This window comes from Ammospiza nelsoni, chromosome 4 (genome assembly GCF_027579445.1).
Source record: "Ammospiza nelsoni isolate bAmmNel1 chromosome 4, bAmmNel1.pri, whole genome shotgun sequence".
NCBI lineage: Eukaryota > Metazoa > Chordata > Aves > Passeriformes > Passerellidae > Ammospiza > Ammospiza nelsoni.
Window position 1 is genome coordinate 9744892 of NC_080636.1, and position 15266 is coordinate 9760157.

Below are 15266 nucleotides of genomic sequence, written 5' to 3' on the forward strand. Positions count from 1 at the left end.
CTGTTTCAACAACCAAGGAAACAACTCTTTCTTTGTGGTGTTTTGTAATGAATATATCTTGAATATTGCATTTGATTTTAGAAGTCGCATCCAAAAGAGATATTGACAAACTGAATGAAGTTGTGAGGACTGTGAAGTTGTGTTCATAAAGCAACAACCCTCCCCCAACACACCAAAAAAAAAAAATCAAACCCAAACCCTAGATCAAGGAGATGGAGGGATTGATTTCTGAGGAAAGATAAGAGAAGGAAGTATGTATATTTGACTCAGCAATGAAAAGGGGCAGGGAGAATTAGCATGCTACAAATAGCCAATAGTTTGAAGTATTAAGTCTGAGAGAAATAATTTAGTGCAGGATAAGATGATGTAGCTAGAATTTTGGCATTAAATTAAGGAAAAGAAACTGTAAATTGAATGCCAGAACAACTACTGCAGAGTAGCTGTGTTGACTGTTTGATTGGATCAAATTACAACACAATGGCAGTTGTTACACTACTAAGGTTGATCTTTAAGCATTATTACTAAAAATATTGTAGAGATACATTACAACACTGAGTCAGAAATTAATATTTTTAGTGATACTGTTTTATTTTATAATCAAATAAGTCATCCTGGCCTGTGTTATGGGGAGTGTTGACAGCAGGTTGAGGGAAGTGATCCTTTCCCTTTATCCCTTTTAACAAGTTAGTTCCTTTGTTTGAATATTTTTTTAGTAAATTGCTGCCACAAACCTATACACGCTAAGGTGTCATGAGGAAGAGTGAAGAAGAAAATAGTAAAGGAAAATAAGGAGAATTTTGAAACATGAAAAGAGAGAGACTAGAAGTTGTGTGAATAGACCATGTGGATGCAAAAGTAGAGATTCATATTGTCAGGGCCCCAGGGACAATATCAGGCCTTATTGTCCTTGCTGGGCCTCGCCTGGGGGCTCTCTGTGCCCCTGTGTGGAAACTGCCAGCTCACACCTCCATGTTAAAGAGTCTGCTCAAGAGAGTAACTTGTAACTGGGTGAAAAAGGATTCTTCCAGATCATAAGTAATTTGCCCCAGGGAAAATAAACTACTCTCAGCTGTTATTCAGCCTCAGCTTCACAGACAGCTCTCTCTTTTAGAGGGGTGACACATTGCATGCTATTTTTCTATGACAAGTTAAAGCTTTCTGTGATTTTTTTCAGAGCAGAATTGTACTTTCTGCTAACATATTTTCAGTAAATTTGTAAGGACTTCTTGGAACTGAATTGCTTAAAAATGTGACGTTTTGATTCATATGCATAAAATATATGTACACTTTGATAAGATGTATGTATTTGACAATAAGTAAGTTTACATTAGTATTGCATTTACATTTGCAATGCCATTGTGCAAAAGTTGCAAGTTGCAAGACCTTGAAAAGCTTCCACAGAATTGATAATTCAAATAAGTTTTGAAATTTGCATTGGAACGTACAGAAACCTGTCAGTGTTCTAACACTTGAATTTAAAATGGCCAAGTTTATTAAAAACAAGTAAATCGTGCTTTAACATTATATTAATTTTATATTTTTCCAGCTCTCTGAGAACTCTTCAATTTATTGCATTGAATCAGTGTCCTTTGTAAAAGATCTGATTATGTTGCCTTTGCAGTTCCAGAAGTCATATTTTTAAAAGGTCAAAATGTTTATCTTTATAACAGAAAAAGTCATAGCTACTTATTGGTCTTGAAGTTGTTTCCTCATCTGTTCCCCTGATGTTAATTTTAGTGCTTTGACTTTCTTATTCTCTTTTTCTTATAAGCCTGAGGTATATGCTTTTGATGTACATAATTCAAGACAAATAAAAATCAAACCAAATAGAAATGAGCTCTTTGATCTTCTAAATAAATTGCTGAATTAATCTCCTTTTCTTACCTATAGTTTTTAAAAAAGACAGTGATGCTTTTGATGTACTGACAGAGCAAACTGCCCCTTAGGTACATACCTCACTGCTCTTCTAGAATTACTGTTTTCCTCTGTTTGTCACAAAAAAAAAGTCAAACCTTGGCCTTCTAAATGATGATCACCTTTCCAATGACATAAAGGAATCACATGTTTTCCTTTTATAATTGTTTAACCTCTTTGGTTTATTCTTGAACATTTCTATTGATAGCTCAGGGGTGAAATTTTTATCCCTTTAGAGCATGGTCCCAAGCACAGCTGATAAATTTTCCAGCCCTACTTGTACATGTATGGATGAAACATTACAGAAATACAATAGAGCCTTTTAAAGTGGTTTTGTGTGTAATGACATTGAAACCTACTATTTTAGTTAAAGATTTGCTATTGGAAATCCTTGGTCTCCTTTCAGATGCTTGTTCTCCTCACTAGCACCAAATGCTGAACTAGTTGTTGTATGGTCTTACTCAAAATGAGAGGGTTTTTTTTGGAAGGTGAAGATGCAAAGATAATATTATATATATTTTTAAAATTCATTTCAGTTTCTGGTTTAGGAAACATAGGGAAAAATTTCTGACCACCTTAAATTTTTGAGAAATTTTTGTGATTAAAAAATGACAAAATTGTCTTGTTGAAAACTTTCTATATAGACATAATATAAAAACTGTAAAAACTTTCTACATAGACATATATAGAAAAAAAGTTACCTTTATAATGATGAAAGCACCAGTTTTACTATTTGGATGAAATATAGAAATTTAATTTAAATGAATGAAACATAAACCACTATAACTTGTAATATATTTGTTTTGGTAATTTTGATAATTTATCAAGAATTTGATAAAATATTTATATGGTTCTTTTGTATTATAGTCTTATAATTTTACAACTGGTGCAAAATGTAAATACATTTGACATATAGATAATGTAACAGGACTTATGAATTCCATAGCAAAAATATGCTTAAGGTGATTAATTGAAGTTATAGTTGGACATAACTAACATTTTTTCATCTGGCAATCATTTTATTCTGTCATGTCAGAAAGCTATATATTTTAGTATAAAAGGAATAAAATCTTGGTGGGGAAATGTTGCTTCTTGTGCATGTTTATTTCCATAATAAATTATGCTATTTTTCTTAACTTCATTTTATGTATACCTCTATCTTTTACAAAAATATTTTTTGTTCAGTAGGTAAAAAATAGAGTAGTCTGTTTTGGAAAAAGAAAGATGACACCTCTCAATATTTTTTGTGTATGAAGCATCTCTGTCTTAGGTATGACCTATTAGTTGTAGAGACTTGGTAGCTTTTGACATATTTCTTTGATATTTCTATCAATATTTCTATCAATTAATATTTAGTCCAATGTTCTAAATATTAATTGATAGAGGTGACAATGAGACTTGGAAGTATGTGATAGAGGAATGGACAGGCCCTGTATTGTCAAATCAAGAGCAGATTTTTATTCTTTTTTCTCTGTATTGCCTTCAGCAAAATATTTTCTTGGCAAATTTATCTATCCCATGGCAGAATAAAACAGCAGATAATTCATAAGGGAATTAACTCTCTGCTGTATAAACCCTTTTCTTTTTATTAACAAAAAATGTGTCAGTCAGCCAGGTGTGAGAAGGAGTCAACCTCTTTGTATGGCATTTCTAAGTAGCATTGCCTTTCATCTGGTACATCTTTCATGGGAGGAGAGCTCACATTATGGCCATCTAAGAATTTGCTGCTCAAGCAAACACTGAAAATCATTTTGCTACTTTTTGCCTACTGTCCAAATAGATAGCTACAACACTTTTTTAAAAAAGCTCATAGATATTTGTGTTACCTATAATTCCTCTCCCTTTCATATGGGCAAGCTTTGAATTGAGGCTAATTGGTTAATTTTACCCATGAGAATTCCAGCAGAAGTGGGACATAATTTTATCTTGTAGACACCAACAAACTTTGAACCTAAGCTGAGTCTTTTGCTCTTCAACATTCCTTGGACTTGAAGAGTTCTCAGTATTATCAAAACCAGAATTTTGTGGAGTAAATCATACATTTGGAGTTTCACAGATGATATAAAAAAAAGTCACGTTCATATCTACGCAGTGTTATATTGATGCCTGAGATATGAAACCTGAGCACAGTCAGGCTGATTTTTTTCTGAGTCAAACTTGACTAGAAACTTGTTTGGTTGTATTCCTAAGTTTTGGTATCATGAAGAAGCTGAAAGGCTGTGATTGTCAGGGCTCTTGATATGCTCATAGGTCTAATAATCCTGACCAGCCTCACCTGGGGCTTCCAATCCCAACACACCATCTGTGTTGGGTTTCAGATGCTTCGTGTGAGCTGAGGCCTGATTATCCAGTCCCCTGTCCTGGGCTATGGCTGAAACATACTTGTCCTGTTTGTGTGGTGTGGATGGACCTTGGACCTACACTGAAGGTAACTTTTTTCCTGAAAGGACCTCTCATATGGTAGTTTTATCTTGCATCCAGTCTTGTCTTTGGTCCTCCTATCTTCTGCTGCTCCTCACTGGATCCCTGGATAAATTCCGTGCCTGGTTCATCTCCTTGTTTTGTCTCGGGGCGATGCTGGGATCTGTTTTCAGCTCACTGACAGATCCACTTTGGTTGGCAAGGGCAGCACCCTCTGAGTGCCCTGAACACTCTTGATTGCTCTTCCCTGAGGGATGGCCCTGCTCCTTGTGCTTTCCTCTACTGCTACACTAAACAGCGAGGAAGGGGGGTGGTAGTGGTAAAAAACATAACCAACCAAGCCAAAACTTTGAGAAAACATTCAATGTTGGACAGAAGAATGCAAAAATCTTGGTTTGCAAAGAACTGGTGAACCTGACCTTGCCTGAAAAAGTAAGAGTTTGATGCACCAGCCGAGGGCTAAGCTGTCTTTAGTATTTCCTGCTTGTACCAGTGAGATTGTTCTGCTGTGTGAAAAACAAAATCAAGATCCACACTAAGTATCTGGTACTTTTAAAGGAGGGGTTTTAAACTGTGGTCCTCCTGTTATTGCTGTTCTTATGGTTTATCCAGCAGCTACTGATTATTCTGTTTTCATTCTCTTGTTTTCCTAGTGCAGATGTAATTTTATATGTGTAATTGAATGCTCTAGAGACTTTAGTCTTAAAAGTCTTAAAAAAAAAGGGTTCTTTGACCACTCTAATAGTATTTGTTTTTACAGATAGATAATATTTTCTCTAAAAGAGAGCTTGAGAGATACATTTTATGAAACACTATGAGCCTGTTGATTAAAGTATTCATGAGTTCCAAAGACTGTTTAAATCCTCAGCTTCCTAAATGAGGAGACCTAATGTTGGGCTTCTTACCTGCTTGTGTACGTTTTGAATCTGTTGTTCTGTATGGAAATCTTCTTCTGTTTTTACTTGAAAATGCAACCTACAGCAGCATAGAACCATTTACGTGAAAAAGTAGCAATATCTAAAATGCTTTCTGTCCCCACCTTTTTTTTTTCCCCAAGCAAATGAACATTTTTCTAGCTGAGAAGCTGTTGGCAGGAAATGTTTGACTGGCCCTAATCACTTAAACTACATGTTTGAAAAGGGAGATCAGTAGAGAGTGTTGTGGACTTGGAACATTTACACATTTAGCAAAAGTAGAAAAGTAAACAAGCATTGTTCTCTATTTCAACAAATGTTGGCAAGATCTTAGGTATATTTAGATATCTTCAATAAGTTAATATATTCAGATTTTGCCAAGATTTCTCAGTATCAGCTGCTTTTACTGTGATGGAATCTAGGAACAACTCCTCATACCCAAGCAGCTTCTGAATCGTAGGTCTGTAAAGATCCTAAAATTAATCTCTACAACATATTTCTGCAACAATTAGATATAGTTTTCATTGTATTTTTATAGTTTTCCTATAAATGTTTGGTGTTCATAAAACTATGATTGATATTCTATCAATTTAATAATATTCTCTCAACCTTTTGATGTTGTTCAAAAAAAACCAGCATATTTTTGGAATTTGTTATATGTGTTCATGTCGATATATATGTTCAGTCCCAACAAACATTATTGGCTTTAGCACAGACTTAAATCACAGCTTCATCTGAATGGACATGGTGCTCTGAAACATCCTTTGCTCCCATTTGATTTTTATATTATGATATTGTATTACATTAAAAGCTGATTTTTTTCACTTGAAGGATATACATAATTTTCTGTCACATACATCAAACTTTACACAAACCATGATTGTTGTATGAAAGTATTTTTAAGTGTATTTAATAATTTTTAAAATGATATATCATGGCACATTTATAAACACCATTGTTAGCTGCAAAATTCTGGGGCCACCATGACATAATAGCCACACTTTTATTAGCTCTTAAGTTACTTTGAAATTTGGGAGGAATAACCAATCAATTGGGGAGTGTCATGATATTAAAGATACTGCTGATTTTGAGACTATCAAAGCAATACTGTTCAGAATGATAACTAGGCATCTTCACTCAGTATGTGAAAAGGGCAGGCCTAATACCTCTGCAGCCTTAATTTGATCCTCCTGTCTGTATGAATTAGGATAGTGATTTTAGTTATGTAATTGCATACAAATTAAGGGATCATTTCCTTGTTTGTTTTCTTCTCTTTATGAGAAGACTGTAACTTACTTCATGTGTAGTATTTTAAATTCTTGTCTAATAACTGAAAAACTGTAGTGTTTGGGTTCCTTTTATCCTTTAAGGAAGCCATATAATTATGATTCTTTTGTTAGATGACTCAGCTGTTTCTCAGTACTGTCAGTTTTTACAAAGCAAAATTACCTCTAGAATAATATTACAGATTTATTTAAAACATTTGTTGATTTCTCTCTAATTGCTTCTACAGAATTTGGTAGGACTGAATTTAAACTTGAATTTATTATACTCAAATACTTCCTATTCAGAAAGTTGTAAAAAAAGAAATAAAAGGATATTGTATGAAAACCCTTTTTCAAGTATATTCTGTTTTGCTTATACAAAAGTTTTAGTTATTTGGCTTTATATCAGTAGTGCTTGTCCTCTAGCAATGTTATCAAGCTTGTGAAAGTATCTGAACTCAGAAAATTCTAATGAGTACAAAATAGAGTTCATATTAGGGAAAAATGTAAGTGTGAGAACATATAAATTAATAACTAAGGAGATTAAAGTAAATTAAGTAAATCATCATTTCAGTCCTTGCATAGATAGCATGGATGGTACAGAGACTGAATAAGTACATTATCATTAAGAGTTTATTGAATTTAATCTTATTTACCTTAAATCAATCTTCCTGTGATTATAGTACAGTTATGCAGTTAAACAACACTGAAAAATTCCTAAGAATTTCCAGTCAGGTCAGGTTAATAATGACAGAAAGAGGCTGTGCAAAGGCAGGTGTTTTGTCTTCTGTTTTTTAGTAGATGTGATCAAGGTAAATGCTTCAGTTTCTATTGGTATCTCATAAATAGTAATTTATGCAGTTTAAAGGTAGTATTCTTTGGTTTGTCCAACATCCTTAGGGACAATTTCTTTAGACTTTTTGCGTGAAAAGCACCATCCTTTGTAATGCCTTCTGTAAAAGCAATCCTTCTGTGTCAATTTGCATTAGAATTTTTTGGAATCTAATCACATTCCCCACAAGGCCATCCAGAAGATTAACTCAGGAAATGTCTTCTGTAGATTTGGGACTTCTCAAATGTTTTGATGATGGAATTTTTTGGTTGCCCTAATGTGTAGCAAGCCCCACAGTAGAACACTGTAAATTGCTGTCTGAGAAACTCTTTTTCTACTTTTGTGTTTCCTTCTCGTACTTTACTCTGTTTCTTTCTTGTACTTTACTGTACTCTGTGGCGCTTAAAAGAACTCCACTGAGGTGTTCTTTAAAAGTAATTTGTATAACTGGAGTGTATCAAGAAGTCATCCAATTATGCCATTCCTTGACTACTTTTGCAAATCTAGATCCTCCTTTGCCTCATGTAATCACAGAGAATTCTGAAAGTAGTAAAAGCACCCAAAAAAATCTCCAGATGTTCCATATCACTCAGCTATGAGCAGCAATATAGCTATTTGTGAGCTTAAGGATGTCATCTTAATTAATGTACTTGACACAAGTATAGTTTAGTTGAGCTCTCTCAATTAAACTGAGTATTTAGGTGAAACCAAAAGCTTAATTTAGTTTTTTCCTGAGTAATAGATATTGAAAATGGCTGTTAGTGGGAGACCACAGAGACCACAGTTAACATCATACACTGTACATAGCTTTGCTAAATATAAATTTTGACAATGGTAAACATAACATTTGTTTCGTGGTTTGCAATCTAGAATAAAATCAGATGTGATGAAAGGTACAAATTTAAAATGTGTGATGGATTGCAACAATGAGAGTGTTAATAGAATAATGAAAGTTATGACTTACACAAAAAATATTCTTTTTTTTAACTTAAGAAAATAAAAAGTCTCATGACCATTCTGTAAACTCTGCTGTAAGACAAATTCTGGAGGATCATTTGATGGACCTTCACTTGTAAAAAAACTGAATTCTTTCACAGCAAATTGTGGGAGGATGTCACTGACTATCGGGGACTGATAGTTCTGGTATTTGATCAACACAGCTTGTATCTTCACTGCAAAGGGCTTGTCCCAAGAGTGTCCCAACAAACATGAACTTGCATCATCTGAGTAAGAAACTTCATTCTGAAAGCATCACTCAACTTCTTCTTCTATTACCTTTCAGAGTAATCATCTTTGCAAAAACATAAATTGGTTTTCTCAGCATCTTTGGATGCAGCCTGTTTGGTTGGAAAAGAGATTTATAACCTATGTATTTGTAATGTTTATTATTACAAAATGATGCTCTTCAACGTGCAACAGAACTCACGGACTATTCTGCCTGAGGTGATTGTTGGATGTGTCTGATCAAGCCGTACCAAGCACAAGGTCCAAGAAGGTAAGCTGAAATTTTGTCTTAGTCAAAATTTGATTCTTTTCAGACTTTCACAATTATATCTAATATTTTCTTCTGCTGATTTGAATCAGATTGTAAATTTTGAGAAAAATCAAGTTATGTGACATAAATAATTTTTTCTCCTTCAGACGGAAAGCTATTTGTGGCCTCTTTTCCTGAGAAAATTGAATTTTATTGATGCTGAAAGGGCTGGCTTTCTTCATACTGATATGAAAGTCTTGTCACTGAGAGCTGATAATTTTTTTTATCTGGTTAATTAGATATATCTGAGAGGGACTACACACTAGAAAGTGAAAGGCTGTCTATGTCATATAATATAAAAATATTAGTTCATTTGAAAACAAATGAAATTTGAGAGCCCTTGCACCAAGGCATATGTCTGTTCAGCTTATAGTACGATAAAGAGTGCAAGTCTGAAAATGAGCATCCAGCAAAGCCCGTCATTGGTTTGTTGACACTATCCTATGCAATTCAAAGACCAAATTAATGTCATTTGGTACAAACAATCACTGATCATTGCTATTTTTATTCATTATTTTTGCCTGAAACCTTTTGTGCTCCTGTAGAGTTTCCTGTGGATATACTTACTGAAACTTGATTCCAGGACTTCTGATGTAACGAAATCTTACACCTCATTCTGATAGATTTTTGCACCTATTGTGAGGGCCCAGAACGCGCTGCCGGGATCTGCAGAGTGCTGCAGAGAGCAGCCCTTCAGAAAGGTCTCGGCAGGAGAGATGCTCAGAGCAGAACCATCCTGAAGTTCAGCAGGGGCGAGTGCAGAGTCCTGCGCCTGGGTGTTGTGGTAGGTATATATAATTGAATGAGATGGGGTACTTTGAATCAGTGTTGTGAGTTATTTATTTAGCACATTAGTTTCAGTAGATTGTTAGGACAGTGGAGATAGGATGTTAACGGCTCTCTGATTTAAAGGGAATGTTAAGGCGGTGTTACATTACAGCATAGCATAAAATTATTTCAGCTTAGATTTTAGTTAATTATACCTAGAGTAAAACATATTGACAAGAATTTTATTTGATCATATAAATACACGTAATGGTAGTTAAAGATTTGTTCATGAGGGACAAAGCACAGAGATCTATTTATATTAACTTTTTAAAGATATACATTAAATAACCTTGTTGCAATCTATAAGGCTAGTTCTATAGAGGTCTATTTTGCTATTTGTCACAGTTTGCTCTACTGCTTAGAAAACTTTTCGCTGTATTTGCAATATTAACAAAACTTTTGCTTGAGGCTTGCTCTTTTTAACTATTTTCTCAAAACCTTCTAACTTTATGAATCCCAGCACCTGGGGAAGAGTAACCCCATGCAGCAGCGCAGGCTGGGGGCTGGCCTGCTGGGGAGCAGCTCTGTGGGAAGGACCTGGGGCTCCTGGTGGACACCAAGTGTCCGTGAGCCAGCAGTGCCCTTGTGGCCAGGAGGGCCAGTGGTACCTGGGGTGCATTAGGGAGAGCATTGCCAGCAGGCTGAGGGAGGTGATCCTGCCCCTCTGCTCAGCCCTGGTGAAGCTCATCTGGAGTTCTGTGCCCAGTTCTGGGCTCCTCAGGACCAGAGAGACATGGAGCTCCTGGAACAGGCCCAGAGGAGGGTGACAAAGGCGACTGAGGGAAAGGAGCATGTCTCTTTTAGGGATAGACAGAGAGCTGGACCTGTTTGACCGCAAGAAGAGGCTACCAAGAAGAGACCTCATCAATTTCCATTAGTAGCTGAAGGGAGAGTGGCAGGAGCATGGACCCAGTAGTGCCAAGCAACCGGGCAAGAGACAATGGGCAGAAACTGGTCTCCAGCAAGTGGCAGCTGGGTATGAGGAAGAAATTTTTTACTGTGCAGGTGACTGCACTCTGGAACAAGTGGCCCAGAGAGATGGAGTGTCCCTCACCAGAGGTATTCAAGGACCATCTAGATGAAATCCTGTACAATAATGTTTGAAAATTAATAGTTTGACAGTTACGCTGTGTTCTTCCTCTGTCAAGGTTTGTGCTCTTGAACAGGCAGAGGTGGAACATTTGGACTGATTCGAATTACAGTTGCTGGTTCTGATTTATATTTTCAAAGATTTTTTTTCTCAGATGGACCTCTGCTTTTGAATTTAGTTATTGGTTGCTGAATCTTCATTCAATAAATTAATATGTGCTAAGCTATTCAGAAGCAGGATGTTCATTCACAAGAAGCCTCTTTTATGATCTCCTGAAGACAGTGAGAAACCTGAGACTGCTTTAAAAAATGTACAAAAGGTAGTCTTCAGATCCTTCAATGGGATTTTGAAAGAGTTTGTGTGACCTTTTGTTCTTTGTTGTTTGAGTCAAAATTATGGTTCTAAACTACTTTGAGAGATGAAACTCTTGCTGATGCTAAATCACTGTATGACCCATATTAATTTAGTCAACCCATGAAATCTGAGTGATCTGCCCTACAGGTGTCTGTTGAGGTGCAAGACTAACCTCTTTATTCTAGTGATTTAAGATTCACTATTCCTGAATCTAGTCTGACAGTCTTTAGAAATGTTAATATTATGTGAATATTTCTATCAACTGGGGAGTTTTTCAGTTCATATGTTATTTTTATAACAGGCGGATTTCTGTCAAGCACAAAGGTGTAGTGGCAGTAAAACCACGTAAATGTCCAGGCTTGAAGAAATTGTTAAAAACTCTTCCTGGGACACTCCCAGCCCTACAGTGTGAACAAATCTGCCAGCCACAGGTACAGTGTTGCTCTTCTAGAGGCTTCTGTCTAGCAGATCAGGCTGCCAGCTGGAAAGATATTGTGGGAAACCCCTGGTGAGCAAGTGCAGTATTTTATAATTTCCTTCCAGCTGGCAGACTGCCTAGGATGGTATTTCTGTGCACTCTTCAAAACACTTTAGGAAGTTTATTAAGATTGCAGGCAGCAACCATGACAACTGGTAGGAACTACATTTCTCAAGTGCACTAGAAAAGCATATATACAAATAAATGCATATTGTGGGAATATCCAGGTCAGTCCAATTCTCTGTTGTAATTTCAACATATATTGAATAAAGTGGTAGCTGGCATCTGAGCATTACAGCTTAATCCAGGTGAGAGGGCTAATGGAACAAAGCTTTACAGTAACATTTTTGTACCTGTTTGTAGTGTCTCAGGTGATATGTTCTGTGGTGCTGGATCATGCTGTCGTGTTCCCAGTCACACGTGTGAACCTGCACGAGGGTCAGTTCACACTCAGCACTTACAAATGTTAGCAATGATCTGCTTTAGCAAATGAGTGATTCTCCATTTACTAAAGACGAAGAGCTCAGATAAACCAGGTCTCTGGATGGATCTTGTGATCAGTCGCCTGCCCTGTGTGCTGCAGTCTGATCCTGTAGAGCTCTGCTGTGGCCACCTTTTGTTCACCTTTTGTTCACTACTCTTGCTGCTCTCTAACACACAGATAAAAATCCTCCTAACAAGTAATGTGAAGAGAAACTAAGTAGACAGCAAAAGCAAGCTCAAATAATGACTGAAATAAATTAGTTGAAATAAAAAGGAGAAAATGAAAGTATAGTGAAGCCAAAACAAATTAAAAACACAAAAGGAAAAGTGGGACTATAGAGTAATATTTACATTAAAAAGTCTACAGCAAAAAACAAATGAAAAGAAAATCAACCAAATGCAGACAAGGGAAATTCAAATGAAAAGGTCTAACTTTAACATGTAAAAATAGAAAAATAATGTTCTCACATAAGTCAAAATTTCAAGTTAATAGTTTATATAATTTTTCTTCCAGTGATTTTATCCGTCATAATTTTAAAATCTAGTCTATTGAAATCTGGTTTGAGTAGACAGAAGCCTGGACAATGCTGATTACATAAAAAAAATATTGATTAACTTGAGGTGATGTGATTTTGATCCCATTATTAAGAAGATGACCAACTTATTATAGAATTGAGTTTTCACTTTTATATTTTTGTATAATAGTTGTAGCACACTGTAGTACACTAGTAAATAACTAATCCTTATACAAGCAGTGAAGAACTTGTTCCAAGTTATTACCTGTCCCCTCACTACATTAAAAAAATAAACAAACCAACAACCTATCATTAGATTTACTGATGATATAAAGAAGAGGGGAGAACAGAAAGTGTGATTTTAGCTGTAGTCACACATAACTAGACTGACAAATTCTAGGACTACTGATATTCTTTTTTAGACTCGGATTAAGTACAAAACAACACCAACACTTTCTCAGATTTATTCACTGCCTTATATATCCTTGGAAACAAGGGTACATTTCTCTTCATAGTCACACTCTGATTGTTAACACGAGACCAAATGCAAATATTTCACCTTATTTGGAAAGCTAAAGCTGAATACTTACCTTTTCTTCTCAAAAAGGCCATTTCTGCCTGTATAGATTTCTTCTGGACTCCTTAGAATCTGTCACCTCTTAGAGCAGGGAAAAGGGTCTCTGTGTAAGGATACTTAAGCTTTGAGAATTTTATAGTAGAAACACCAAATAATTTAAATCTATGTTAAAGATATTTCTTCAAAGAAAACAAGTGTTCCATTTTCCCCTTTAGTCTTATTGCAGGAAAAACTCTTACAGAATACTATGAAAGTGAATTGCTGCCCCATGAGAGATGGCTGAGAATTGAAAATGGAATTGTTTTAAAGACTTATTAAAACACAGTTTGATACCTGTTTCCTGCAAATAATTAAAAAAAAATAAGGAAAGCCCAAAATGTTTTGATAACACTAAAACTATTTGGAGTCTGGTTTAGAATGTGGTTGTGTTCCAATTAATGACAATTGTTAATACTATAGAGTAAGCAGTGATAAAAGCAAGTGAAGTAAAATACAGAGGAAATTAGCTCTATTTAAAAAATCAACAGAAATCAGTAAAACGATAAAATAGCAATGAAGTGTAACAAGTAAAATATTAACAGTAGCCAGCAGATTGCACAGGGCAATAGTTTCTAACCTTTTCCTGGGTTGTTGGCTAAAGTCTACAGAAAACATTTTGTTCTTAGGTATGTCTGTGTCACTCATTGGCTTCTGTCTCTGAGAGTTTTAGGTGCATCAGCATTTCTTATAATGATCTTACAGTCGTGTTGCAACTGAAGCAAATATCACTTGGGCCCAGATTAACAATTTATTTTACTTGTGTACTCATTTAAAACATTGTAAAATGGGTTAAAAATGTTTACTCTGATTTGTTGGGCAATGAAAAGTTAGATCTCCTGCATTTGCTAGAATCGGGGAAGAGGAGGTAAAGGGAAAAATTATGTAAACTATTGTATAAACAAGAATTTCAGAAAGGTATTTTTATTTTTTTGTAGATTTTTGAAAGCTATTAAAAGAATAATTTTTCCTCTACTTATTTATGAACAGTAATCAAGTTTTATGGAAGTTTTTCTGGCCTTAGTATACTAATGTTGAACTTCTGCTTATAGCTATCTGATAAAACCACTCTGTGCTTTTAAATTAAAATAAGAATATCTCTCCAGGCAGTAGAAACATGTGTAGGGAGCACCACTTATTGAAAAACATTTTATTTGTAGTCTTGCATAAAAGTTTTATTTTATATCAGGATTTCTACAATAAAGTTATGCTTTGTTATGAAGAAAAAAAACAGATGATGACTAACTTAAAGTGAAAAAATAGATTTGAAATTACCAACCCAAAGTTTTAAGTAACCCATTAAAAATGGTATAAAATGATTTTTAGAATTCTGAAAATGTGGGAAGGATTTTAACTTTATTCCTTATTTGTGGGTAAATATTCTGTATCTTGAACAGATGGAGGAGTCGTGCAGTAGCTGAATTACTCATGCAAGGCCATGTAAGGAAGGCATGATTAAGCAGGGAAAGGATACAGATATTTTGTAATCTAGGCAATAAACAACCTTCCTGCTTGCTGAAAATGAAGTGAGCTCTATCCAGCTTTTTGTTGCTTCTTTAGTCTTTTCCTTTCCACAGGTTTCTCCTACATATCTGATTGAGACCTCAATAAAAGTAATTCTGTGAATGCAAGAAAAATACATGGAGGTAATTATATGGAATATATTCCTCTTAGCAAATTTTGAAATTAATACTGTGCGCCTTATATGAGTCAGGACCCTTCTCAGTGCTGGCAGAACTCAGTTTTTGCATGCTGCAGTGCCAATGAAGCAGTTGAGATTTAGCACTTTAAATTTCATCTCAGGAACTCACACTCTGGGGCTCTGGGACCCAAATAAACACTTAGGCAACATTTGATGACAGTTTCCAGTCCTTCTTGATATGTTTGCAATTATAGTCAAGCCAATATTCAATATTAGGTGCTGGAATATGCCACAATAATATCATTATTGTGCTCCAAAATGTCATAGTGAGTAAAGTCTTTTGCAATTGAGAATGATTCTGTCATGATTTTTGCTCATTTTTA

The 15266-nt window shown here is 35.3% G+C and overlaps 1 long non-coding RNA gene across 1 annotated transcript; it reads left to right on the forward strand.

Annotated features, from left to right (window-relative positions):
- Positions 1-9501: 9501 nt before the first annotated feature.
- LOC132071943 (uncharacterized) lies at positions 9502-15039 on the forward strand. Its single transcript, XR_009418265.1, has 3 exons — positions 9502-9664; positions 11454-11583; positions 14819-15039. It is a non-coding gene; the product is annotated as an uncharacterized LOC132071943 (long non-coding RNA).
- Positions 15040-15266: the final 227 nt, after the last annotated feature.